Genomic DNA, 16,528 nt, shown 5'->3' on the forward strand with positions numbered 1-16,528 from the left:
CAGAAGGTTTTGGTTCTGAGGTGGGGCACAGATAGCTACTGGAAGAGTTCAGAAGCAATGGAGGTGTAACTTGCCTTAGGGTGACCAGACAGCAAATGTGAAAAGTCGGGACGGGGTGGGGGGTAATAGGAGCCTATGTAAGAACAAGACCCAAAAATCGGGACTGTCCCTATAAAATCGGGACATCTGGTCATCCTAACCTGCCTGCAGTACACAAGGGCAAGTATTTCTTAATGGCAATGTCTAATAGCAAACATGGGTGGGTGTCAGTCAAAATGTCCTTGTGACAAGAGGAAAGCTAGGGGGTAGGTGCCCTGCAATGTGATGCCTATGTGGATAGCCTGGCCAGGGTCCACATAACTTTAAAGGACCTGGGCTAATTATCTGTGGGTTTGGATAAAACTCAGAGAGACCCAAACTGTTCTTGCAGCTCTATTACTAATGCTTGTATGTATAATTAATTACAGCAATATTGCACAATCTGAAAGTAATAGAATTCTAATATTCTTATTGAGTTGAACTTCTAAAAAATATTTCTATAACTATCCAGTAATGATGGCAGATACAGTAAGACTTGCCAATTAAGCATGATGTATAAGATTCTGCAAAATGTGTTCTTTATTTCTATTTATAATATACTTTTTTACTTGGATAAATAATAAAGCCACTATTTGTCACCTCCTCAGTTCAGTAGCATGTATATTGCCTGAAGGATCTACCATATTATTGCTATAATTCTGTATTAGATTATAAATGTCTTTGAATCCCATTTCCTTGTAGTATTAATGGTGGTGCAGTATTTATGGTGGTCTAATGACCTAGGCCAAGATGGGATCATTGTGATTAAAATCTTTAGCAGAAGAAAAAAAAATAATCAAAGCCTCCAAGCCCTGCCAAACAGATATTTTCCAATTAATTGGAGTGTCCATTTGTTTTTCAAAACCCCACTGACTTCTGGAAGAAATCCCTGAAATGCCTGTGTTATAAGGTTAGAAAGAATTGATCTCTGTTCCATATGCAGTGGTTTGAGTCCTGTGCTATTTTTTTTTTTTTTTTTTTTGGTAGCTATTCTGAAGTTTCAATTGGCTCTATACTAGAAGATATGTTATCAAGTTTCCTCTTACAACTTTGATTAGGTATAAATCATGACTAGCTAATCATTTTTTTCTGCATGATTATGTTAAAAACAAAATGTGTTTTACATAAGGAACTAAAAGCACAGATTAAGGCACCCAAATTTTAACCAAAAAAGGGCCTAATTGGTAATTTAGCAGATGCCTAAGGGCTTTATATAATCTGTATGCACTAGAGCAGAATGAAATACACTTAGCCCAAACTTTAACAGGGAAATGTGGACTTTAGCAGCAACAGGTCCCAGTGTGCCCTGATCCCAGTGGCCTGTTTTCCAAATCTTTTCAAAGTGTTTTTTTTTTCCAAAAAGAGTGGTTATCAAAAATTATTTGTTATGACTTTTTCAGATTTGATTTCATTCTACCAAAATAATTCAAATTGAAATATTTCATTAAAAAGAAAATGTAAAAGCGAGAGAAAGTAACTTTCTCTGAAAGTGTTCGTTTTTCACTTTTGAAAGTGAAATTTTAACACCGTTAGAGTAACACTTCCATTTAAAAACAAACAAACCCTTTCTCTTGGTTTTTAATTTTCTGTGAGAGCAGGTAATGAAGTAACACTGGCTTTTTGTCCAGTGGAAAATAATTAAGAAGCGAGACGGAAATTTCCCCTAGCACACGTACTTTTTCTTACTATTTTTTCCCTTTTCCCCACTGGAAAAAGGAGGGGAAGGGAAGAATAAAAGTGACGGAGTGGGACTTTCTCACAGAAACAAAACAAAAACTTTCAAAATGAGAATTATTTGGGGGAAATTCTATGGCCTGTGTTATATAGGAGGTCAGACTAGAGGATCACAATAGTCCCTTCTGGCCTTGGAATCAATGAAAATGAAAAAAAAAAAAAACATAAAATATTTTGAAAAGATAATCATGATTAGAAAAACCCTTTTTAACTATCTCTACGGTTCAGTCTACAGGCTGCACATCTGAAGAAATCCCTGGACAGCATCTGGCCATCTGGACAGATTTGGGCAACTACTAGTCTTAATCTGATTAGCAAAAATATACTTCAAGCACAGCTGTGTGTATATATTAGAACCTGTGGTTACTGCTCTAAACAGGACCTTTCACAGCATGAAACAGCTGTTTATTTTTCATATTTACAAGTATAATATATCATCACATAGCCAAACGCATCCCAGATCCTTGGGCACAGGTGCCGGGGGTGCTCAACCCCCCGCTCCGCCCTCCTCCACTCGCCCCTTTCCCCAAGCCCCTACCCCCACCCCACTTCTTCCCGCCCCCACTCACTTCTGTCCCACCTCTTCCCGCCCAGTTCCACCCTCTTCTCCAAGCGTGCCCCATCTGCCCTCCTCCCCCCAACCCCCAGTGCCTCCTGCACGCTGCAAAAAAGCTGATTCTGGTGGGCGGGAGGGGGAAGAATTGATCGGTGGGGCAGCTGGCAGATGGGAGGTGCTGGGGGAGGATGGGGAGCTGGCTGCTGGTGGATGCTAAACACCCACTAATTCTTTTCTGTGGGTGCTCCACAGAGTCAGTGCCTATGTCCTTGGGTATGGCCAAGGAATGCAATACATTTAGGAGCATTGATGGACTTTGTGCTAGCTGTATGCTAAACCTCTCCCACTTATGCCAGCTGCCAGCAGCCCCAAGAAGCCAATACAATGCATGAAGATGACTCGGGTATAAGGAAGTCCCACCCATGCCCCTTTCTTTTGCTGTGACCCCTACGCTGGCAGCATGGAGTAGGTTAGTGTAGGAACCGCTATACTAGGTCTTTGTCCTAGAGATTCCCCTGTAATTGGATGATCCTTCCAAAGCTAGATATGTTGGTTTGAGTGCCACTTTGCAGTAGTGCATCACAAAGCTGCCTCATAGCAATTCAGGATGTGGGCCAAGTAACTATTATTAATGATAATTCTTTTTCTAAACAGAAGATAGTTCTCCTTCTCTAAATCCCTCAATTCCGTGCTCAAAGTATCTGCCTCACAACCAGAACATTATGCTGATTGAATAAATACAAATCTAACAAACAGTGAGGAAACCAGCTGTGAAAGTGTGTTGTGTTGACAGACAATGCATTTTTAGTCATGTAATTTACTGCTGTTTGGCTTTACTGACCTTTCGAAAGACTAAATAAAAACATTATTCTCTGTGGTCTGAATCATTTCAGTTATTGTACCTTTACCACATAAAGACTTTAGAACAAGGAAGCCCTGGGGGGATGCGTGGATGAAGAAACTTCTAATAGTTTCAGGGCTGATAGCTATAGCCCCATGTTTTAACAGTATGCAAAGGTGCAGAACTAAGAGTGTTATTTATTTTGTCCAAACGCAAGAGGCATAGTTCATTTCAATTTTGCTTAAAATAATTTTTAACACCAACATCCTGAGAAATACAATCTCCGGATCCAATACATGAAACAGTAATGTATCATTTACATGCAATTTCAAGCATTTTTCTCAGACATTAACTAATGTCGCAAAATGTTTGCCAAAGCCAGAAGCTGGGAATGGGTGATGGGATGGATCACTTGATGATTACCAGTTCTGTTCATTCCCTCTGGGGCACCTGGTATTGGCCACTGTCAGAAGACAGAATACTGGGCTAGATGGACCTTTGTTCTGACCCAGTATGGCCATTTTTATATTCTTATGTTCTTAATATGTTGAACAACCATCTGCCAAGGCTCACTCTTAATATCTGATTATTTACTATTTTAAAGAACTTTGCTCCGAAGAATCACAGCAACATGTTGCATTTGACCAGGGAGGGCAAGGGCTAATTTGATATTTACCCCAAGTTTTCTGATGAGTTCCAGTAACATTGCAATTAAAGGAATCCGTACTGGCTTAGATCAGAGGTCAATCTAATCTAGTGTCCTGTCTCTGACAGTCCCCAGTATCAGAAACTCCAAAGGAAGGAACAAGAAACACTGCAATAATAGTTTTAACAGGAAAAGTTTCCTCCTAAACCCCATCAGTTTAGCGGTTGTGTTATACCTTGAAGCAGGAGGGCTTACATCCTTTCTAAAACTTACTTTAAAAATGGTAACTCTAGATATTTTATGTATATAAACATCTACTTCTTTTTGTATATTTTTTGTATAATTTATTATGCCATTATGACATAATTGAAGCTGGTTGAAACGTTCTGAATTTAGATATTTTTTTTACAGCACTGTTCATTGGAATTCAAAATTTTGATGGGAAAAAGAGATGATTTTTTTTGTGAAAAGTTTCATGAAAACTGTTCCATTTTATGACCAGCTCTTCTGATAAGATGGTTGCTGAGTGACCTGTGCAGATTCTAGACCTATGTCAAATAAATAAATTTAAATTTTAAAAAATCACTACTGGCTGAAGTTTTTGTTTGTTTCTAAGCCCAGCTGTTGCCTTCCTTCTCATCCTCAAGCTCGAGGCCTTCAAAGTCCGTGCCTCTGCCATGGCATTTGCAAGCATGAGAGGACTTAGAGCTTGTGTAGATGAAAAAGTTGTGCTGGTTAGACTTAAAGTGTTATTCTAAACCAATAATGTTAACCCAACTTAAGAGTGGCTTATTTCAGTTTAGTTTAAATAAATTAAGCTGAACCAAAGTAAGACACTGTTAGATTGTAATAAGAGTATGCAGTGTAGTTGTAGCCGTGCCAGGCCCAGGATATTAGAGTTAAGGTGGGTGAGGTAATATCTTTTATCTTCTTCATCTCTGTGTCAGCTTGAAAGCCTGTCTCTTTCACCAACAGAAGTTGGTCCAATAAAACATATTACCTCACCCACCTTGTCTCTCTAATATCCTGGGACTGGCACGTCTACAACACTGCATATAAAAGAGTCCAAACAGTTTTTTGTTTTGGTTTTGGTTTGGGGTTTTTTTTTGCACTGGTTTAAATGTATCTGTTGAAGGTAAATCAGTGCAACTTTCTCATATAGACAAGCCCTTAGCTCCTATCCCTCAGGACATGTTTGTAGCTAATTGCCAGGACAGACTCATTCACAGCATCCCATGGATCAAAGCAAACAGTGAACAGGTGGAAATAGACATTATATGCAATGTGCAACTACTCCACTTAATTGCACTTGTCATTTGGGGATAGTTTGAACAATCACAGGGTTTGCAATAGTTAACATGGACAATCCACGGAGTTAATGGGGATGTAATGCATCACTTCAGCTTGCATTGATTCAATCAGACTGGCCCAGTTACAACAGTGTAGTTCTGTTGTGTAGAAAAGATTATCGAGTTTTCTTCCTTCTGACCATCTCCTGTAGATCTTTCCATGGAAATGGGGTGATCCAAATCTGTGGTGTTTCGTTTTTAAATAATGCTTTCAGGAGAACATATTTGTGTAATTATAGTTGTATCCTACTTTATACTGTGTGCTTGTTTTGAATCACTTTTTTCTAAAAGAAGTAATTCTGTCTCTTATTTTTATTTTGAAAATTGGATTATGTGAGAAGAAAACTAATTAAAGGAGAAAAGGTCTTGGTGGGTGGCTGAAAGCAGAGCTAAGCTGTTGTTTGTCTTCTGTACCATCATTTTTCTCCAGTGTGGCAACAAAGAGTAGTGATTATTTTACTTTATCAGAATCCTTTCACTCTTCTGTTCTGCATATACAACCAGATATGTCTGGAGAAAAAATGGCATGTTTTATTTCATTCATATGTAACTTGAAGGCAGATCTTCAATTGGTGGAGCTCTGGCAATTTACACCAGCTGAAGATCTGTCCCTTGCTCTTGGTGTGATCTTTCTGGGTTGCCATTTCGAAACTCATGGCAGGAGGCAATTTGTACAATTGGAATGGTACTTGTAAAATAAATACAAACAAACCAAACAAGCACCTGTATATTACAGCCCTTTTCAGGATAATCAATGAGATTCTAGGTCCAAAACAGATTAGAGCTAGACCAAGGATAGGCAACTTTTGGCACGCAGCCCACCAGGGTAAGCCCCCTTGGCGGGCCGGGCTGGTTTGTTTACCTGCCACATCTGCAGGTTCGGCTGATCGCAGCTCCCAGTGGCTGCTGCAGGCCAATGGGGGCTGCAGGAAGCGGTGCAGGCCGAGGGATGTGCTGGTGGGCTGCGTGCCAAAGGTTGCCAATCCCTGAGCTAGACTTTGGGAGCTGCTTTCTCTTTTCTAGTATCCACCAAACTGTTTCACTGACTGATGGGATAGAATTTTGTAGTCCCGAACCACTCTCCTTTGGTCACTGTTTCAGTAATAAAAATGCTTGTACAAAATCAACAATACATGGCTCTAAAAGTGCATTCTTATTGCATTTATGGGACTAGATGCTTAGCTGGTGTACACTAATCTACCTCCATTGAAGTCGATGTAACTTTGACTTAAAAGGAGCTCCATCATTTTACACAAGCTGAAGGTCTGGCCCAGAAAGTTTAATTCATTTTTATAAAAATTCATTTTTTCTTGAACTCTTTGTGATACAAACAGGAAAAAGGATGGGGGGGGGGGGAGGAAAAACAGTAAGTAAGAAGAAAACCTGCACAAAATATTAAGTTCTTGTCCCAAAGAGAGCAATCACCTCTCCATTATTAATCAGACACCTGGCGTACACACTGAGTTAATAGTGCATTTGTCTGAATAGGTTAGTCATACTATAACAATTTGTTTTCAGACAGAAGCACCTGATTCATTCTCATGATCAGGATATGAAGCCAAACTATCAAGTTACCCCGTTGCATAGATGGCTGTGAAAATAGAAATTAACTTTAGACACAGTTATTTGTCTGCATTTCATGTTGTTTTTTTAACTTTCATGAATGCCTGAAATCTTTCCCCATGTGGTTAACACTCTGTTGGTTCAATGCCAGATAAGAAGCCCAGTTTTGCTTTATCACTTGAAAAAACATTGAGTCGAGAAAGCAGCCTATTCTCAGGAGATGACTGCCTTCTACATTTATGCCAAGAAGATTAAGGCTAGCATGCTTTTGATGACTAAGGATAGATTTTGGACAATGCTTTCCAGAGGGAATGTGCATGATAAAATGCTCACTCAAGAACGCTATAAATGAGCATGCAATTGAATATATAAATAGGTGAAAAGACAATGATTTCAGAAGCTTAATACATTAAGCAGTAGTGATTGTGTGACTAAGCCACTTACAGACTGCACTTGCAAGCATTTACCTGTCTACTTTGAAGGCAGAAAGATGTGACACCTTGTTACACTAGTATGGAAGAAATGAAAGCACAAACAAGGAAAGTCTCTATATATCCCTATATATTTTCTTCAAGATAATGTCTATCATTCTTTGCAACTTAAATCTTACTTTGCAAACAGTGAACAAAAAAAAAAATCTGTTTTCCATTTAACTTAAAGAACACTGACATTTCCCCCCCAAAATACCAGACAGATGAAAAATACCTGACAAATAAATGTTTAGAACGATGTGCAGAATAGAAGCCATTAAAAAGTCAACAATAGGCCAATTGTTCCAACACAGTTATGACAGACATCTCCTATTCTATGTCGAAAGGGAAACTCTTGTAGTCTCTGATTACTTCTGTGCGATACTTATTTACAAGTACTCACTTTTTTGTATAACGGATAGGGATAGGCAAACTGCTTTGGATAAAATAAGAAGCCCTCAAAACTTCCCAGAAAATCATCGTGTCTTATTTTTGGTCCTCTTTTCTCTCAGGAAGAGAGAAGGATTGAAAACTCCTTTATACCCACCTGATCCTGGGGCTGCACTTTGTGCCAGATAGTAACAGATCCCAAAGAAGAAGCAACTGCTAGGAGATCCAGCCACTTGACTTATACCCCAGACACAATCCCTTTTGCTGGTGGTCAGGAGGGAGGTTGTGCAGAGCCACTGCATTAGCATTTCTTTGTCCATGGAGGGCTGCGGGAGAGGAGCAGGATTTGCCCCATAGAGGTCTTCCATTTATTTACACAATATACATATAAATGCACTATTTTTTTAAATAATAGATCATGTGAAGCGTGACACTTTCTTGCTACATCAGAAGCAGCAAGAGCTCAGACCTGCTCCCTGTGCATTGTGTACACAGTAGAAATATGGCTTAGCTAGTTTGCCTGTGGCTTCCTTTGTAGAAGGCAGACAGCATTTTATTATTGTTTTATTTATTTTATGGAGGTAGCACCTCTGGGCTTCAGTCATGAAGCAGGAGCTGATTGTGCTATGCACTATGCACATACACAACAAATATATTGTCCCTGCCACAAAGAGCTTTGTAAGTAGATGTGTAGCTTAGAAAAGTAGTGAAGTAGTTACTATAATTGTATGTTCACTGCTGTAGTATATTCATGGCCACTGTAAATCTGAGGTTCTAACTTTGGACTTCTTGGGTCCCTTTCAACCACCTAGCCTGCATAATAGGCCAATGTAAAGTTTCCATATCCAGGTTTTTTTTTCATATCAGTCCTTTATAGTGTAAGTTTTCTGAAAGATCCAGTTAAATTGCCCCAAATTCTGGCCCTATACTCTTTATAAGCCCACAGGAAGAATGTAGAGTGCCTGGTGCAAAGCCACTGAAACAGGCACCAGAAGCTACCTCATTTTCCCCCAGATTCTTTCTTTTAAAGAAATGAACAATTCCCCAACCACAATTTAATTTTTTTTGTAGGACTTGACATTTCCTTGAGCCAAATGAGATCCATTTATTCTCACACAGGGATATTTATTTATTTATTCTTAAACTCCAGGTGCATTCCTGCTAGAAAGGAGGCATCAGATATTCAGTGCACATTGTGCCTAGTCTATAACACCTGAGAAATTTCAATGACAAAAATAAACTTCTCTTGGTTAATTCTTTAAATAGTACAGTAAGAGGGGAGCTACAGACTCTGCAGAAGCATTTAGGCAAGTTTTAAATGATGTGTGCCAAAACTCCTGTCTAGCCCGTGCAGGGGAAGAAAAGAAGTGCTTGGCAATTTATCACAGACACCTCAATTCTCTCTCTATCACAGTGAAACAGCCTGAATGCACAGGGATACCCAGGTAACAGCCTGTGTGTGATCTCCTGATGGTGTCTGCATTTCAAACCGTCTCCTTGGCTAATGCACTTAAGACACAAACAGATTTGAAAAGTGCAGAATGCATCTTTCAAGAACTACACTTTTAAGTAGGATATAGACAAAAGGTATTTGGTTCTAGCATATTTTTTAAACTATCTACAGAGCAAAGATGCATACTAAATATATATCTATATAAGAAACAGTTATATTTAGACAGATACATAAGATAGTTACTGAGCAGAGATGGTTAAAAATGGGACAGCAATTTTGTGGAAACTTGAGAAACTTTCCACCTATATTTTTTTTATAAAAATTCATCAGTAAAAAATTTTAGCCACCTCCACTTAGAACCTCTTAATTACGTACCATATGAGAACTGAGAAATATCATGGAAATATGGCAGTCTGTCCCTAGCTAAAGTTTTTACTAGCTTTTATCTGTATACTTCTGGAGCCTTAACATTCTACCTGTCTTGCAAGAAGGGGGCTCATTATTCAGCATTCAGGGAAAGAAAACTCCTGCAAGATACATGCATATTTAGGTCCTAGGACTATAATTCTAATGTTGACCTACTGTGGTTGGTGCAACCTGGAACTGGGACACTGCTGAGCCCCCTGTTCCACCAACCTGGGCTCCCTCTCACCCTGTGATGCTGTGACAAGCTGTAAACCTCTGGTAGGTACTGCACTCATATAGACATCCACAGGCAGGGACACACCCAGCTGAGTTACATGAATGCTTCTCCCTGTCACACATGAACTAACAATAGGGAGGCTCCAGCCAATTCCCCCCAGCTCCCCAACTGTGTTCCCCTGAGCCTTATCGTCCTACTATGGTCAGAAGCCTGACCAGGGTATGTTTAAAACTCAGTCCACTCCTCCCTCAGTGAGAAGAGGACATGCACCAGGTTTTGTTCTTGAGCTGAGGTTTCCCAAGCACTTTAAACAAAATACACTGTTTTAAATAAAACATAAAGCAGGTTTATTAACTACAGAAAGATAGATTTTCAGTTATTGTAAGTAGTGAGCGTAGAGCTCAAAGTTGGTTACCTAAGGAAAAAATAAATAAATTTGCAGTCTAAGTTCTATAAACTAAACAGGATTTGAATCAAGCAGTGTCTCCCGCAATAGATAGTACAAGCAAGTTACAGATCTTCAATACAGAAGCTGGAATTTTCCTCCCACACAGGACCACCTTCCCCTGTTCAGTCTTTGTTGTCCAGTCGTGTTTCCAGATGTTGAGTTGTGGGGGGAGTGAGGCCAAGTGATGGTGTCACTCCCTCTCTTTTATAGTTTCTTCCAGCTTGCTGTAAAGATCCTTTGCTATGATGTGGGCCAAGCAGTCTCCATTTTCTACAGGCTATCTCTGAGAAGTCTCTATTGCATACAGTTCTTGGGATTCTCCTTGGGAGTGTGGATTCCTTTTAATGGGCCATCAGCATGTCTGGCTCCTCCACTGTTGTACCTGAAAGGCTGGTTGTTGGTGTTCCCAACCTCACAACATATTTCAGTAACGCACACATAGCAAAACTTCATAAATTCATGTACCATGATAGCACATACAATCCAACAGGATATTAATGTTCAACAGATCAAGACTACTAAAGTCTTGGCATACTTTGTACAAAACATATCATAATTACATGACAGTGGTAAATATGGGGGTTCCAGGGTGCTGTTTTGAGGCACAGAGTGCCACTCCTACCTATTAACTTGGCTCAAACTAAACCAAACAGATGGACTTTGCCTGCCTTTGGAGGATCTTTTAGAAAAGAAAAATGAGGATATTCAGACAAGACATTTGGCAAATGTTAAAAATAAAAAAAAAAAAATCAAGGGGCTGGACTTTTGAAAAAAATCATATTTTTGGCACATTGTGGCTCTAAAAACCCCAACTCAGCCCAGAAACTCCAAATTTGATTCATTCTATCTATGGCTCCAATATGCTCTGCATGGGTGCAGGTGTCTAGCTGTGTGGAACTCATTCCAAGACTGGGGCCTATGTATGCTATGTAAATGGCTAAAAATATGGTGCTATCTTATTGTTACGTCCACAGTGCAGCCTGCTGCCCTGACTACTTTTCTAATGTTTGCTAGGTTAATTCCAGAGTTATTCAATATGCTTTTTTCCCCTTCATACCTCTGGGAACATTGCAGTTGATTATCTCTGGTCTGTATGTAACATAGGATTACTATGGAGTATACAAATGTACAATTGACTTCTAATTCAATGAAGGTTTTTTTCTCTGTATATAGTTAAAAAGAAAAGAGCATTTTCAAAGGATGTCAAAAGATATGTTGGCATCTTACTATCTATATCTCATAGGTGTTCATGGGGTGGATGCAGGTGCCAAACACAAATTACACAAACTACAGGGGTATGTGAAATGGACGGTGCTCTTGCCATCTTAGTGAAAAATCCCTTGCTTAATACAAAATCTTTTTTCCCTTCCTTCTTATACTTCATTTCCTTTCTCTCGCTTTTATCTCTTCATCTTTGTTCTTCAGTACCTGTTGCTATTGATATGCAGCTGTGAAAAAGGCAGGGTTTGCGGTCGACTCTGATAAAGGCTAGGCTAAGCCGCAGACAGATCTGCTTCAGCACTGACAACACCCTGACTCTGGTCCCGTAATTTTCACCCCTGCACTGATATTGTCTATTTTCATGGTGCATCTCCTTTCTAACTTTTCTTGCCCTAATTCACTATCAGCTTCCATGATCACCAGTTGAAAGGTCCACACAAAACTAGTCTTTTGCATATTCAGGGTTCTCTACATTAATGCAACTATTGGGCCCTATTCTCTGTGCTGTTGTAATGCCAGATCATTCCTCTTTCACGTCTCTGGTCTGGGGACCAAGCAGAGATCTTTATTCTCCTTGGATAGCTACTAAAAGGTGACATCAGAAAGGTCTTTCATCTTTAAAATGGATTTGTACCTTTTTTCTTTGCTTACTTTTCTTTATTAATATTTGGAATTAGATTAAATTTGGAACTGAAAGTTGTCAAATTGACAGCCTTATGGAGAGTTGGGTAAACATTTTAAAAGTGGGTTAGTGACTTAGGCTCCTAAGTCTCATTTTCATAAGTGACTTAGACCCAGATCTTCAAAGGTATTTAGGCACCTAATTACCATTGATTTCAATGGGGAGTTAGTTTCCTTAGGTGCTTTTGAAAAATCTGAGTGGTCACCTATTTGCATCTTGTGTGTTTGGATTTAATAAGTCATGCTGTTAAATAACTAATTCAGTTGATGTTTTAATTAAGAATTCCTTGATTGTCTTACTTAAGGCAATACTATACAGAATACAGAAAAGGAAACATATGTACCAAATATGAGACTAGAGAAGTGAGGCAGCCTACCTGAGTTCACTTCTGACTACTCCCTAAAACTTACCTCTTATATACTGTTCAAAACAAAGAATCTTTTTTCATGCTTGATCTTATTTTGAATCAGCAAGCTCATAATATTTGTAACTAATTTATCATTACTAGGACATCTGTGACCACAATTAGCTCTTAATACTTAGACATTAATCTATACATTAAGGTTTTGCTGATGCATTGATTATAGAACACACTTGCTATATCACATGTTCCTTTGCTATTTTGTCAATTACTAAGTTTATTGATTAGAGAGCATTTATAAACATTCCTTATCAATTACACCATTTTATCCATTACCACACACCTATAACAACAGACATCTCTTGACTACTGTGTGTGTTTTCAGAAACGAGACAACAAAAAAGAGCTATTGACTATGGACTTCTTTTCATAGTAGCTGGTTTACATAATTGGTAAACTAAAGACATCTGTTCAAACATCCACTATTTTATCAATTACAAAAGATATCTATAACCAAGTCATTACGATAGAAACCATCTGTTAGAATAATTCCTGATAGGCTAAAAGTATCCTTTGATGATTATAAGCTTATTAATTACAGAAGACACTTGCCCCATATAGGTTACAGGTGGTTCCTTTCTGGACATTTCCCGAAGGATCATGAGTTTAGAGTAAAAAGGACACACAATCCATTATTCAATAACATGCTAAGGTCCAGCTAAGATTTAGCTTATTGATAACACACTGGGGTCCAGCTAAAGTTCAGAGTAAAACAAAGTGGATAATAAAGTATGGGCCTACTAAGACAAAGACATTCATTGATCCAAAACAAAGCGTTCTTTAACATAAGAGTTTAGCCAGCACCTTTGGCTAATAAAGAAAAGATTCTGGGATGTCTGGCTAAGAAATCTGGAGAGTTTAATATAAAAAGAACAATAAAAGGTTAATATTTACTAAAAATCTTTAGGTACATACATGCCTTTAAAAATCAAACCCTTGTGCACTTCAATCACTTAGGCAAATTAGAAAAATTTACCCTTTATCCAGAATGTAGCTACAACGTTGGCAGCCACAATGGAAGCTTTTCACATTAACTGGAAAACAAACATCACCATGGCCTAGAGGAACTGCTTCTAGGGTTAAGAGCTCATTGTCTATAACATATTTACTCCATTCAGCCTTTCACAGCCAACCAACATTAAAATATATATTTATAATTCATGTCTGTGGTATCAGGCCAAACATTTTAATTGATGATTTGGATGTCAGACTTAAGTAATATGACATGACAGGGCCTATATTTTGTTGTTATAATTCATAGCTATTATATCAGTACGCATGAAACTGAAGGCACAGTGCTGTCAAGCAATTAGGTGTGAATTAATACAACACAATTCTCACTGAAGTGTCATCTGCAAAGACAGAATAGTGTCAAAATGTGTGTGTGTGTGTGTGTATATGCATCTCATAAGGTCCATGTCAATATATTGTGTGTTATAGTCACTGCTTACAGAATTCTTATTGGCCAATCACATCACTTGATTTCTCCTGCCTGTTTCTGTTAACTGATGAACCCCATAAATTCAGAAACTCTTAAAGTGTGCTGTATTCCAATCATTGCTCCTGGAACTTGTAGCATTAATTATATGATGAGAATCACAAATTCCAACCATGAATTTCACTGTATTACAGTTATGGACTGGAATTATTATAAGAGAATGGGATCACTCAATTTCTGTTGCCCTTTTATGATAGTGAACAATGAGTTAATTCAAATACACATAGGCATGGTCACTTGAAGCATCCTGCCACCAGTTTGAATAGTTTTGCACTCATTTCCTGTTTTAAGTCACCCTTGTTAATTGGGAACAAGCCCTTTGTTTTTTTTATTTTTTTTCTCCATAATCAAATAATTCAAGCAGCCAAATTATTTCCCCCCTGCGCTCTAAGACCTTTCAGACCAAAGTCTTTTTTTTTAAGTTACAATTCTAAACTTCTAATGGAAGTGCTCTCTCAGCTAAATCTCTAGTATTTGAGCCAACAGAAGATCACTGCTACACCAACGCCTGAAGTGATCATTTCACAATATGCCATGTGGCGACTTCTCACTAATCCATGTTCAGGTGTTTAAAAATAATGTTTGCTTCTGTTGCTCTATATGTGAGAATCAGTCTTGCTGAAGGGCCAATGCACCAGAATCTCCCACAGAAGCTAATGGGAGGCTGGAGTATGAAAAGAATGCAAAGATGAACAACCCCAGAGAGCTGCAAGAAACATTCATTCATGTTCAGCTCAGAGTGAATCCAGAGAGATGCTCTTGACTTCACTGGTGTTACCCCAGATTTACACCACTTATAACTAAGTTCATAAATTGGTCCACCACACCAGACATAGGCACAATGACTTTAAGAGAGCCAGAAGAGCTTGGACAAAAGCTATCCCTTTAAAAAAGGAGCAGCACATGCTCCCCAACCCATTTTTGTACCAACCCTGCTCTCTTGGCTGGTGTGGAGCGGAGACAGGATCATGCCCTATCCTTGCTCATCCCTTTGAGGAGGCTAGCCGTCATACTGGCCAGGCACTAGCCTGGATCAATCTGGAGTTCTGCCTGGCCTTTAAGGGCTGCCCTCTGTGGCTCACTAGTTCCCCTCGCTGGTGCAAATGGAGGAAGGGCAAATTCTTGGCTCTTCCATCATACCACTGCCTTTCAGGTAGCTACACCTTTGAGGACACTATTAGAGGGATGCTCATGTTCTCTGCAACAGGCCTAGGCCTGCCAGCTTTGCAAGGGGGACAGAACCACACAGGGCTGGGCACAACCCAGGTATATACCACGTTCCATGGTTTAATATGTGGCATATTTACTTGCAGTGTTCTGCACAAAATATCTGTTTTCCCCATTCTATACTTAAAGACAGAATCAGGATAATAATACCAGCTGCCAATCTCTACCTGCCCTGATCACACACTCATCTGCTGACACCAGAATTAAGAGAAGACATTTCAATGGTAGGCAAATAACATTGCTGGCTCTCTGTCATCCCTACCCTATGAAAAGGATTGGTAGTTTTGTAAATGGAGGTTGGCCTAATGGCAGACATGGTAACGGTCCCTTTGGCGGGGCAGGCCATACCTCAGAAGGTGTGGTATAAAGGTGTGTCAATGGGTAGCATTATATTCTTAAGTACTGTGCAAATCTATATCAAGGAGAATGTTGCTGCACAAGAAAAATCTTATAATCTAATCATTTTGCAGGAGTCTGTTCAAGGAAGCTCTGCTGTTTTGTTTTCACATACAATGGATTGCAATATATGTGAAAAATGTTTAATGAACACACCTGTTCTTGTCACAAGTGAGCTTTCAGCTGCATTTTTTCATTCCACCCACAGAAAGCATCAGTAATCGAGAATTATGTGAGTGCCATGTGCCAGGTTCAGGGGAAGTAAAATCCAACATGCTTCCTCCCCCACAAGCAGGTTGTAAGGCATTAGTTATCCCTGGAAGATGGGGGCGGAGTACAGCTGCTATTCCAGCATGTGACTGGAAGAGAGTTTGAAACCCCTCTGCACCACTTCCCATGTGGTATTAGGTCTGAAAGAACCAAACCATCATAACAGCATAGAAGAGCATTTTCTTTATTTTCTTCATCGATTTTAGATCACAAACAAAAAATCAAACAAAACCATAGAAAAGATAGAAGTTAAATTTCCTTCCCCCAAAATGAATGAAATACATCATATACTAATTCCCAAATCATGTATTCCAGTATTAGTTTAATTTGTAAATTAACCTCAGTGTGTCCACACACACAAAGCTAATAGAAATAACAACCCCCTTTCCAGCCCCATCCCCATTTTAATAATCTGTGCACATACTAGTTTTATTCTTACTTATTCCTAGCACACAAAACAATATATCTAAAACTTTAGTAAATGTTTGCAAATTCTTCCTATAAAGAATAAAACTGATTCCAGAGCTTATTAAACTCTTTCATGTTGTTTTCTAGGATATAAATTACTTTTTCATATGAAGACATGACGGCAAGATTCACACTGACATTCTAACACACCCAAGACAAATGGAACAGAAGCAA

The sequence above is a fragment of the Caretta caretta genome, chromosome 11 (assembly GCF_965140235.1).
Source record: "Caretta caretta isolate rCarCar2 chromosome 11, rCarCar1.hap1, whole genome shotgun sequence".
NCBI classification, from domain to species: domain Eukaryota; kingdom Metazoa; phylum Chordata; order Testudines; family Cheloniidae; genus Caretta; species Caretta caretta.